This window comes from Amyelois transitella, chromosome 25 (genome assembly GCF_032362555.1).
Source record: "Amyelois transitella isolate CPQ chromosome 25, ilAmyTran1.1, whole genome shotgun sequence".
Lineage (NCBI taxonomy): Eukaryota > Metazoa > Arthropoda > Insecta > Lepidoptera > Pyralidae > Amyelois > Amyelois transitella.
In genome coordinates this window covers 6,726,873-6,740,103 of record NC_083528.1, presented here as the reverse complement: position 1 = coordinate 6,740,103, position 13,231 = coordinate 6,726,873, and positions in this window count along the sequence as shown.

The window sequence follows — 13,231 nt, the reverse complement described above, 5'->3', positions numbered from 1 at the left end:
ATAAATCCATAATTACGGTTATTTCTTCTCCTTCTTACACCTGGGATCGTCGTCGCAGGTCACGTACTTGGTGGAGGAGCAGCCGAGGCAGGACTCCAGGTAGGAGAGCAGCAGCGTCACCAGCAGAACCACGATCTCTTGCAGCAACTCCGTTTCCATCACCTGGTGACAGGCTCTGCGGATGGAGAAGAATCCTCATTTATAACGGTGTTACAGATTTTAGCGAGATTCTTTTTTCTAAACAAGAAATGTTGTTAAAGAAGTGATTGATTGTTTTTTGTGTTATGTATGTTTGTATGTTATCCGCGATCATCTCGCGTTACACTGAACCGATTTTGATGCGGTTTACAAAAAAGTGTGTGATATGCAGGAGAAAGTTTTACAATTTAACCCCTTCAAAAATTTCTTCAAAAAACCGTGTGGTTCCTGGCACCAATAAAAAAAGAATAAGACCACTCCATCTCGTTCCCACGGATGTCGTAAAAGGCGACTAAGGGATAGGCTCATAAACATGGGATAATTTTTTATGCCATGGGCTAGCAACCTGCCACTTTTTGAATCACAATTCTATTCGTTACGCCAAACAGCTGCATATAGACGGTTGGCTTTGTCTACCTCACAAGGGATATAGACGTGATTATGTATGTATGTAGAGAGAGCTCTGAGAACAATGTAATGTATTTGGACGCAGTTTGTCCAGCGCTATCATCATGGCTTGTTCAGATTTTTTTTCATAAACGAAATTGAATGAGGTGTCTATGGTCTCGATTGGAATATTTGTTGGCGTTAAGCATAAAATGATTTGAAGATTATGCGGAAAAATTGTTGAGGGAACTCATGAGTTTCAACACTTCAGGGATAGCCAAGTGTGTGATTAGGTATCTATTTATTGATACCAGCATTTAGTATTTATAAATACGTGTGGTTCCCGGCACCAATACAAAAAAGAATAGGACCACTCCATCTCTTTACCATGGATGTCGTAAAAGGCGACTAAGGGATAGGCTTAAAAACTTGAGATTCTTTTTTTAGGCGATAGGCTAGCAACTTGTCACTATTCGAATCTCAATTCTATCTTAAAGCCAAATAGCTGAACGTGGCCTATCAGTCCGCTCAGGACTGTTGGCTCTGTCTACCCCGCAAGGGATATAGACGTGATTATGTGTATGTATGTATGTATAATACTACGGAAAGAGGTAGTCTCTGCCTACCCCTCCGGGAAAGAGGCGTGATTTTATGTATGTATGTATGTATAATACTACAGGTATTAAACGCGCAGGTAATGTACCTTTATTTAATCTCGGACGTTTCGAATCATGTTACAATGATAACGTTAATCACCTGTAGTATTTATAAATAGTTAAGGAATTTAGTAAAGGAGCACAATTATTTAACAAACTACCCCAAGATATTAAAAAAATTGTTTCATTCAATTTATTTAAAACAAAGCTTGCTGAACACATTTATAAAAATATGTAATTAAGTACTAAATTTAAGTTAATGAACCAATGATTTGTGCAATTTTACCTCAATAGTCTTTTTTGTGATAATATTCGTATACCCAGATTACCCAGTGGCAGTGCAAACGATAAAACTAATTTAAAGTATATTGTAGATTCTCAGCTAAGTGACTATGTATGTATGTCTTTTTGAGAAATAAAGATACATACATACATATGGTCACGTCTATAACCCTTGCGGGGTAGACAGAGCCAACAGTCTTGAAAAGACTGAATGGCCACATTCAGCTATTTGGCTTAATGATAGAATTGAGATTCCAATAGTGACAGGTTGCTAGCCCATCGCCTAAAAAAGAATCCCAAGTTTGTTGGCCTATCCCTTAGTCGCCTTTTACGACATCCACGGGAAAGAGATGGAGTGGTCCTATTCTTTTTTGTTTCAGTGCCGGGAACCACACGGCACAGAAATAAAGATCTTTGAACATAATAGTAAATGCAACGCGAAAGTTTCAAATCAGATACTTACATTTAGGCTTGCAGGGTGGGTTTTTACCGCAAACCACCTTCTTGCTGCAACCTATGACCCCCTGGACCAGCTCAGCGGCGATCACCAGTGTCACGAAGAGCCAGTTCCAAACTGACATTATACGGTATTCTGCAAGGATCCAGGTTTTTCAGTGGGTCTACCAGGAATTTTGTGAACTCCTAACTATCTGTGCCGTGTGGTTTCCGGCATTTGTGAATCGAACCACTCCATATCTTTCCCATGGATGACGTAAAAGGCGACTAAGGTATAGGCTTATAAACTTGGGATTCCTCTTGTAGGCGATGAGCTAGTAACCTTTCACTAATTGAATCTGAATTCCATCATGAAGCCAGACAGGTGAACGTAGCCTTTCAGTATTTTCGAGACCGTTGGCCCTGTCTACCCCGCAAAGGATAGAGACGTGACTATTTGTATCTATGTATGTGATAAATATGATGGGAAATATTTTCCCCAAATGCCAACCTAGGATAATATTCCTCTCTCTCCTAGAGTCCTCTGTGAGCTTATGTTTTCATGCACTGTTATTCCTATTAGTCCGGTCAATCTAGACATTCGAAGCTACCTAAAATCTCATCAAGCTGAAAATGAGTTGTTTAAAACACAATTATACTCATTTTCAGCTTGATGGGAATGGTCTAAATTGACCGGACTATATGATTTTCAAATGATAATTTGATTTCGATAAAATAAAAAGAAATTTATTATTTTTTACAAATAGCTATATTATAATCATGCTTGCATACTGCCTTTGCATCTAATTCTCAAAAGTTACGTCTGTTTGGCTATAAACCCGACCCAGATCGTCCGACCAAGTAGCGTTCATCCAGACCTTACCCTTATAATGTTTATTTATCTATATCTATACTATATTATAAAGCTAAAGAGTTTGTTTGTTTGAACGCGCTAATCTCAGGAACTACAGGTTCGAATTGAAAAATTATTTTTTGTTGAATAGACCATTTATCGAGGAAGGCTTTAGGCTATATAACATCACGCTGCAACTTTTAGGAGCGAAGAAGTAATGGAAAATCGCGGACACAGCTACTATATTTGTGGCAGTTTGTCCGTGTGGAAAACGCGAACTGATGTTATACAATAGATTAGATACTATTATCATACGGAGACGTTCTAGCAAAATGTCTGGTCAAGACGACCCGAAACAGACGAATTTGCATGAAGAGACTTATGAATGTGGATGGAGCGAAAGAAGTATGCAGAGATCGTGCCAAGTGAAAGGATGTGGTCTCTGACTACCCCTCCGGGAAAGAGTCTTGATTTGTATATATATGTACTATTTTTAAACGTAACGAAATCAAAACTCACCAATTTTTTAATATTGTCTTCTTTATCACTTGTTATATTTTGAATTGGACCCCTTCATCACTCCATTTTATAGTCCTGCAAACGAAAAATAATGATTTGTGTCAATCCACCGGAGCGCACACGACCATCTAACTACAAAATGTGAAGTACGAGCTAAAAAAAAGGTGGAATTTGACCCAAACCAAAACTTTTCGCTTGACAAAGGGACTGAACTATTCAAAAAATGAAACGAGAGGGATTGTTTCGAATATTTTTATTCTAGTTACATTGTTTCTATAACAGTTGGATGTACAAAACAAATCTAGATTATCATAAGGTGATCATTATAAATATCCTATTTCTGCAATATATTTGAGAAAATTAGTGATTTCCTTTAGTTCCTGTAGGGTCCCCTCTTGCAAGGGGCGCGGCCTTTGCAAGGGATCTTTTTTCTGCAGCAGCAGGAGACGTAAGAGATGAACATCGAGAAGAAGATTAAGAGGAAGGCATAGACGCGGCTGGCATCGACTTTGGCCATTTTGGAACTAAAACAGAAAGCCTTTATTAAACACAGTCTATACTTGTTTGAATTTTTGGTTGCTGGGCTTAAAATCATGAGTCGGTTATAGGCAGAAGCCATCTTATCAAGGACTTGGCAAAACCTTAGCGTAGGCAGTTTTCACGTGACTAACAAAAGGATAGTTTTTTTGTACTATTTGCTTAAGGTCACTTCGTACAATATCCCATGCAAGAAATATTTCAGCTATGACAAATTAGTACGAGGAGGCATAAATTTGAAATATTTTAAGAGATTGTGTTATTATATCTTAATCAATCAATACTAATGATAAATTCAAAGTAAATAATGAATTAAGATTAAGACTTAAACTGGTTTACTACAAATTATATGTAATTTTGAATAACTATGCAAAATGAAAACCTAAAGACATTTCAGATTTTAATTAAGATCTTCAAAATCAGATCAGAGAAAATCCAGAACACTAACCTTAGTTACTTGCTGCAAGGGTTAGGCGTTCTGCAAGCTATGTAAACCTTCTTTGTGCAGCCAGTAACGTGGCTTATCAGCAGTACCAATGCTGTGACTATGAGCCAGACAGACTTGTACAGGTAGCCCATGGTTTCAACGCCTAACCATGGCGTTTGTTGACCCTGAAACAATTTCTGTCCTACCTAACTGCGCATAGTAAACACTAGAATTTGGACGCAATTTTGTAATTAGACCCTTTTTACAAGACAAAGTCGCGATGTCTTATATTAATTTTTTTAAAACTTTATTGAGCCTTGAAGGTACAATTAGTGGAATTCTTTACCAGGCAACGTTTAGAAAATAGCAAACAGATAAATAATTCGGTATCAATTTATGTATATGGAAAGAAATTTTGCTTAGGATGAAAATGAAATACAGTAATTGATACAACAAGAAAAATTTTACTAGTGTCAATTCCCGTGTTAATAATGAATAATAAACTTTTTAGTTGGGGTCACATTCCTGAAACTGAACCTAGCTTTGGTTGGGTCAAATTCTGGACTACTTTTACTTTCACTGCTATTTTCTTATTCACAGCAGATTCTAGTATTAATAAGCAAATAGCAGTCGATCTACGTAACAATAATAAGATTATGTCCTCAAAAGCTTACCTTATTTATGTTCTATTGGAATTTATAGATTTTTTTTTCGGAGTTGTACAGATTTTTGTGAAGTTTAACAAACAGAAATTTTGACTGACACGTCTAATGGAACGGCACATTTGAAATTTTAGACAGAAAAATTGTATTGTCTTTATGGAAAAGAGGATTCTATCATCTGATTTACAGGAAATACATATTTTTATAGTGATACATCATATCCTTTCCATAGCAATATATTATTTCTCTTACTTAAAAGCATCACATTCACCTAGTGCAGCCTTTTTTCAGGGTTGCGGAGAACAGAAGGGAGTTGCTTCGGACAAAAGCCTGACCCAATCCAGAATCATGGTCCAAATAAGAGTTGACCCCAGAGCTCCTCTCTTCTAGAATGGTGAGCATGTAACCGGAACTAAAACCAAGAGAAAGAAGAACTATAATTTGATTTCATTTAACTCAATTTTCTAATCTCTTGAAGTGCCGTTGTGCCGTGTGGTTCCCGGCACCAGTACAAAAAAGAATAAGACCGCTCCATCTCATTCCTTTGGATGTCGTAAAAGGCGACTAAGGGATAGGCTTACAAACTTGGGATTCTTTTTTTAGGCGATGGGCTAGCAACCTGTCACTATTTGAATCTCAATTCTATCATTAAACCAAATAGCTGAGCGTGGCCTATTAGTATTTTCAAGACTTTTGGCTCTGTCTACCCCACAAGGGATGTGGGACGTGACCATATGTATGTATCTCTTGAAGTTTTGGACTAAAAAAATCGTTTACTCTCAACAACCAATTCTATATTATCCTTTCCTAAGAATGTAGTAGAAAGTTGTCTGCCCCGTAAGGATGAAGCCATGATATTATATATGTATGTACTTTGAAAGTTATCGGCACGCAAATGACCCTAGCAACAAGAACACCAATGTTACGACTAGAATAATGGTCACGTGCGTGGTTAAAATTAACCAGATCTCATAAACATAGTTAGCTAAGGCCCAATATACACTTGAGAAGTCTTAAGAGATACTCGACTTTCATACGATTTTTTAATCTATATGTCACTAATAATCAGTGCGTGCTTCACCAACATTTCTAGAAAGGAACGCGGTGTGTGCCTTAACGACTATTATAAATAAATAAATAAATATATACGGGACAAATTACACAGATTGAGTTAGCCTTGATGTAAGTTCGAGACTTGTGTTACGAGATACAAACTCAACGATACTATATTTTATAATAAATATTTATACATTATAGATAAACATCCAAGACCCAGGCCTATCAGAGAAAGTTCTTTTCTCATCATGCCCTGGCCGGGATTCGAACCCGGGACCTCCGGTGTCACAGACAAGCGTACTACCGCTGCGCCACAGAGGCCGTATATGACCATGGCCCAGGTGGTGCCGTTGGAACATGTCCTGGGTTGAAGGCGCTACCCCCTAGCGGGTAGAATTGAAGGCCGACGGTTCACCCCCTGGCCGCTCCGTGTAGAGCGGCCGAGCCGAGGCCGCCGTGGTAGCGACCAGTAACCCCCGCTCCTGGCACCAAAGCGATGACGCCGTGTGGTTTTAGTGGATTCAAGCCCCACATAACCCGTCCAGCTTCCCGTAGCCAGCCGGGTATGAAGTCTTTCATCACGTTAAATACAAAAAAGAATAGGACCACTCCATCTCTTTCCCATGAATGTCGTAAAAGGCGACTAAGGGATAGGTTTACAAACTTGGGATTCTTTTCTAAGCGATTGGCTAGCAACCTGTCACTATTTATATCTCAATTCTATCATTAAGAAAAATAGCTCAACGTGGCCATTCAGTCTTTTCAAGACTGTTGGTTCTGTCTACCCCGCAAGGGATATAGACGTGACCATATGTATGTATGTATGTATCACGTTAGAAAAAAAGGTGTTCCATGCTATTTCGGGTTTCTAGTGGACACGTGCCCTTAAAGTTAGTATTGCTATTATCTTATTTTAGTTTGTAAATAATAATAGCTGGAGAAAATTGATTTTGCACGCATTTTATATATTGGCTTCGTTATTTCTACTCGAAGGTTTATGGGCCTACAAATTATAGTGAATGGTATAAGTATATGTTAATAGTACATACATACATATGTTCATGTCTATATCCCTTGCGGGGTAGACAGAGCCAACAGTCTTGAAAGGACTGAATGGCCACGTTCAGCTATTTGGCTATATATATATATGTTAATAGTAATTTGTTGGTAATCCGCTTTAGAAGTTTATTATAATATATATGGGACAAATTACACAGATTGAGTTAGCCTCGAAGTAAATTCGAGACTTATGTTACGAGATACTAATTCAACGATACCTATACTACTTTATTTTATAATAAATATATATATAGGTAAACATCCAAGACCCAGGCCAATAATAAAAAGTTCTTTCCTCCTCATGCCCTGACCGGGATTCGAACCCGGGACCTCCGGAGTCGCAGGCAAGTACACCTCCACTGCGCCACAGAGGAATATATAAATTACTCCGATCGTGCCGTGTGGTTCCCGGCACCAATACAAAAAAGAATAGGACCACTCCATCTCTTTCTCATGGATGTCGTAAAAGGCGACTTAGGGATAGGCTTACAAACTTGGGATTCTTTTTTAGGCGATGGGCTAGCAACCTGTCACTATTTGAATCTCAATTCTATCATTAAGCCAAATAGCTGAACGTGGCCATTCAGTCTTTTCAAGATCTGGCTCTGTCTACCCCGCAAGGGATATAGACGTGACGATATGTATGTACTCCGATCTTTATTGTCTGCCCCTATAAGCGTTGAAAAAGTGAACGTATGTAGACCATTCATTATTATTCAGTGTAACCCAGCCCTTAGGGGAAACTCGTGCAATGTGTAACAAGTGCGTGTCAGTGGTTTTATTACAGTTTTTATTATTATTGATCGCAATGATTCCACGCATAGTATTTACGAGAGCTGTTCTTGAAAGCTGCTAGATCCACCTTGTACCCTTTTGTGAAAATAAATCTGTTTCTTATTAAATATAAATCGCTTACGGGGTAGACAGAGCCAACAATCTTGACAAGACTGGTAGGCCACGTTCGGCTGTTTAGCTTAATTATAGAAGTGTGATTCAAATTGTGACAGGTTGCTAGCCCATCGCCTAATAGGAATCCCAAGTTTAAAAGCCTATTCCTTGGTCGCTTTTTACGACATCCATGGGAAAGAGATGGAGTGGTCCTATTCTTTTTGTACTGGTGCCGGAACCACACGGCGGCAAATGTTTATAATATAATAATGATATCCATGTTAAAGATACTATTCTATAAATCAAATCAAATCAAATCAAATCTCTTTATTGCGGAAACACAGGTAGAAAAGATGATACAAAACAGTCTATAGTGCTGGAAACCATGCGGCAGGACTAAATATAATTACGGATGCAGAATTGCACAACAATACAAAGAATTTAGGTAATGAAAACATGTTTTATTTGTATGTTTAATGCAACGAGTTCAATGCATGTTGTGTTTAGATAAAATGCGAGGTAGAGTTTACGTTTATACCCAGTTTGCAGCGCATGGTGCGCGTGAGTTGGGCAGCGGAGATTCCTAGTGTTGGGGTGGTAGTCGATAAAATACATGTCGATGTTTTTAATATTATGTTTAATTTCGGCAATATAAGAACTGATAAAAATAATTAAACGTTTTTACAATCACTTTCCTGATCGGGTGACTCGCTACCTTTTTCTTGGTATGTGTAGTTGATGGTAAAACCAAATATTCATACTTTTCTTATGAACAGATCATCCATGTTCATGATTCATGGATCTTAAGCTCTTTTTCAACCACACACAATTTTTTTTTTATACAACAAACTTCCAATGGTTCCCTGGGAAATATGTTTTGTTTTTAAGAATTTTGATTCTGTATCTATTCACTTTGTTAAAATCCTTAGATAAGCGGGTTTTCATACACGACCCTGATAACATTGTAGGCTCTCAATATGTTCAACGAAGTAAAACATTCATGAAAGAAAATTTGTTACCTACACGTATCGACAAATAAACTCCCCATCACTAGTGATCATCAGAAGCCGCGTGCGCGCGCGCCGGCACGCGCCGCTTTATTTTTACCGAAAACTTCCGATCGACCCAACGATTCACATTCTAAATTTAAATTAATGCCTTTTTGACTCAAAAACGTTAAATATGTGTGATTAAGTGCAAATGTGAGTGAACGGTAAGGAATGTCCGTCTTTCTCATTGGATTTTGTGAATCAAGTCGCGGGTTTTCGAAAAGGTGAGTGTTGTGTATATTTTTGTCGATAGTGATTCAGATTTTGTTTTTAATTATGCCATTTGTTCTTTGAACGTGATTTTAGGTGCACGGTACTATCAAAGTGGACGACATAGTGTTGTGACATGTGAAACAAATGTAATTTTAAAAGTGAATTTGGTGTAGTAAATGAATAGGAAATATTTATTTCAAGTAAGTTATATTCTTATAACTATCTTTTGTCTGTGACCTTGTGCAAATAAAAAAAGAGTATTATTTCAAGGCAACATAGGTATGTAAATCGTTTTGCATGTACTTAATATTATTAAAAAATAAAATTTATAATTACTAGCTACCACGCTGCCAGCCAGCCAGCAAAACCGTGAAAGAGTGAAGCAGATAAATTTATTTTATTCATAATTTTAAATATATATAGAAAGACTTTCGTATATATATGTATGTATAAGTTAAGCATTAGGAACTTGGCGTTTTCAGTCTTTTCGAGATTTATAGCTACAGAGCTACATGTATATCACGGGACGTACAGACGTCCCGTGATATACATATTAATTAATCACCCGCGGGCTAGATAGAGCCAACAGTCTTTAAAAGACTAAAAGGCCACTTTCAGCAATCTAGCTTAATGACAGAATTAAGATTTATATAGTGACAGGTTGCTAGCTCATCGCCTAAAAGAATGCCATGTTCATAAGCCTTTTTTAGTCTTCTTTTAGGATATCCATGGGAAATCCATCATTAAGTGTACGTAAATATCTATAACTAGCTGTGCTCGTGACTTTGTCCGCGTGGAATACTTATTTTGGGCATCATTGACGCCCTCAAGGATGAATAATTTCCCCCGTTTTTTTCACATTTTCTATTATTTCTTCGCTCCTAATAGTTGCAGCGTGATGTTATATAGCCTAAAGCCTTCCTCAATAAATGGTCTATTCAACAAAAAAATATTTTTCAATTCGAACCAGTAATTCCTGAGATGAGCGCGTTCAAACAAACAAACAAACTCTTCAGCTTTATAATATAAGTTTAGATTTAATTTGAAATTACAATCGAATCTGTTTTGTACAAACATATGAAAAATATTGAACGACAATATTTATTCACAATGCAATCAACAACGACATATAAGATCAATAAATTGATTACCACATTCAGCAAGACAGCTTTAGGCCGTAACACACGATAAAACCGCTAACACTCAGCGACATATCGACATCGATAATTAACGCTGTCATCTACTTGTCATGTTGTCGACGCGTCGACTATTTTTAAATCACTACGGCTGATTTAATATTGCGTTAAAAATGTACTAGGACGCAGTTTCTATATTGACTTCTTAACTAGAAATTTCTCTTAACTCTTTCCACGCAGAACATAATATTTGGATATCTCCCGTTCCGTGGGAATTTCGGGATATCATTAATGCTTCCCTACATACATACATACATATAAGCCGTGTGGTTCCCGGCACTTTCCCATGGATGTCGTAAAAGACGACTAAGGGATAGGCTTAAAACTTGGGATTCTTTTTTAGGTGATGGGCTAGCAACCTGTAATTATTTGAATCTCGATTCCATTATAAATGAACGTAGTCTTTCAGTTCAAGACTGTAATCTCTGTCTACCCCGCAAGGGATATGGACGTGACTCTATGTATGTATGTAAATTATTATTCAAGGCATAACAAAGCAAGCACGCACGACAAGGGAATGATAACGTCACGTTCATGAGACGTCAAACTTTTGTTCAACATTCATTGCTCGCTAGTAAAGCATAGATATGCTTGTATGACATGTTTAGAAGGATTCTTCTTATGCGTTACACTCTTGTGTTACCTTTGACGGCCTCTGTGGCGCAGCGGTAGTGCGCTTGTCTGTGTCACCGGAGGTCCCGGGTTCGAATCCCGGCCAGGGCATGATGAGAAACGAACTTTCTCTGATTGGCCTGGGTCTTGGATGTTTATCTATATACGTATTTATTATAAAATATAGTATCGTTGAGTTAGTATCTCGTAACAAAAGTCTCGAACTTACTTCGAGGCTAACTCAATCTGTGTAATTTGTCCCGTATATCCTACTACTATTATAAAGGCGAAAGTTTGTATGGATGTATGGATGTTTGTTACTCTTTCACGCAAAAACTACTGAACCGATTACCATGACATTTGGTATGTAGGTAGCTGAAGACCCAGAATAACACATAGGCTACTTTTTATCCCAGAGTTCCCGCGGGATTGATAGGGTTTCCATGCGGACGAAGTCGCGGGCGGCCTCTAGTATTTATATTTATTTATTTATTTGTCAGAGTGGTCGTGGTCGTACAGAAGGGTAAGTGGCTCGCTTCCCAATCCTTCGCCACTCTCGCGCATCGCTGCCTTTCCGGAGCATTCTCAGAGAGGGTCACCTAGTGCTGATTTCATTTGATCTGTCCACCTCATGGGTGACCTGCCTTGAGGTCGAGTACCCTCAACTCGCCCCTGCGTTTAGAAGGATAATGTTCATTAATTAATATAGTCACGTCTATATCCCTTGCGGGGTAGACAGAGCCAAAAGTCTTGAAGAGACTGGTGCACTGGCCACGTTCAGCTGTTTGGCTTTATGATAGAATTGAGATTCAAATAGAGACAGGTTGCTAGCCCATCGCCTAAAACAAGAATCCCAAGTTTATAAGCCTATCCTATTGGGATTTTTATAAGGATAATAATGTCATCATTAATATGCACATAATCAAGTCTACATCCCGTACGGGGTAGACAGAGTCAACAGTCTTGAAAAGACTTAATGGCGACGATCAGCTGTATATGGTTTATTGATGGAATTGAGAACATCGTAAGGAAACCTGCACATTCAGGCAACTGAATATGTGATCATGTGCATCATGAGTACCGGCTCTTATTATTTGTTAACTTTTACGAATTTCAGTTCCACTAATTATATTATTTTAATTTTTATTCAATACTAGCCGTGCCCGCAACTTCGTTCGCGTGGAATAGTTATTTTGGGCATCATTGAAGAACTCAAGGATGAATTTTCCCCGTTTTTTCCACATTTTCCATTATTTATTTGCTCCTTATAGTTGCAGCATGATGTTTTATAGCCTAAAGCCTTCCTCGATAAATGTTCTATTCAACGCAAAAAGAATTTTTCGCTTCGAACCAGTAGTTCCTGAGATTAGCGCGTTCAAACAAACAAACAAAAAACTGTTCAGCTTTATAATATTAGTATAGTTTGTTTAAATTAATTTTCGTGTGGTTTCCAGCACCAACACAGAAAAGAATAGGACCACACATCTCTTTTCCATGGATGTCGTAAAAGGCGACTACTAAAGTTTATAAACTTGGGATTCCTTTTTCGGGCGTTGGGCTGGCAACCTGTCACTATTTGAATATCGATTCTATCGTTAAGCCAAACAGCTGAATGTGGCCTATCAGTCTTTTCAAGTCTGTTAGCTCTGTCTAACCCGCAAGGGATTTAGACGTGACTATATTATGTATGTAATTTAAAGTTACCCTTTTTTTAATTATTCACAAAAAATAATAGAATTCCTTGTCTTATACAGGCTTTAAAAATAATAACCATATTTTACAATTCGAGTTAAAAAGTATCAAAATTAATTACATCGCAGGTATAAAACAATATAAGCTTTTGTAACAAGCGGGAGCTTTTACTGAAATATTTAGAGAGCTTACCGTCTCTGCGGTCTCAAGGGGGTCGTAGCGCGTAGCCGGCTACGGCGTAGACCCTACGAGGCTCGTAGGGGTCCGCTACGATTTTTCGTAGCACTCATTTTGTTTGATAGAAATTATTATTAGGTCTTTGATCGTTTATTTCTGGTTTAAGTTATACCTTTTTCTTCTATCGTATTGCGAGTTTCACGTCTTGACTCCTTACGGGGTAGACAAGTTTCTACAATAGTGATAGAAGATGCGATTAATGAAACTATTGAGATAAAGAAATAGTAATATATATATATGTAGTTAGCCCATTGACATTATATTTAATTTAGA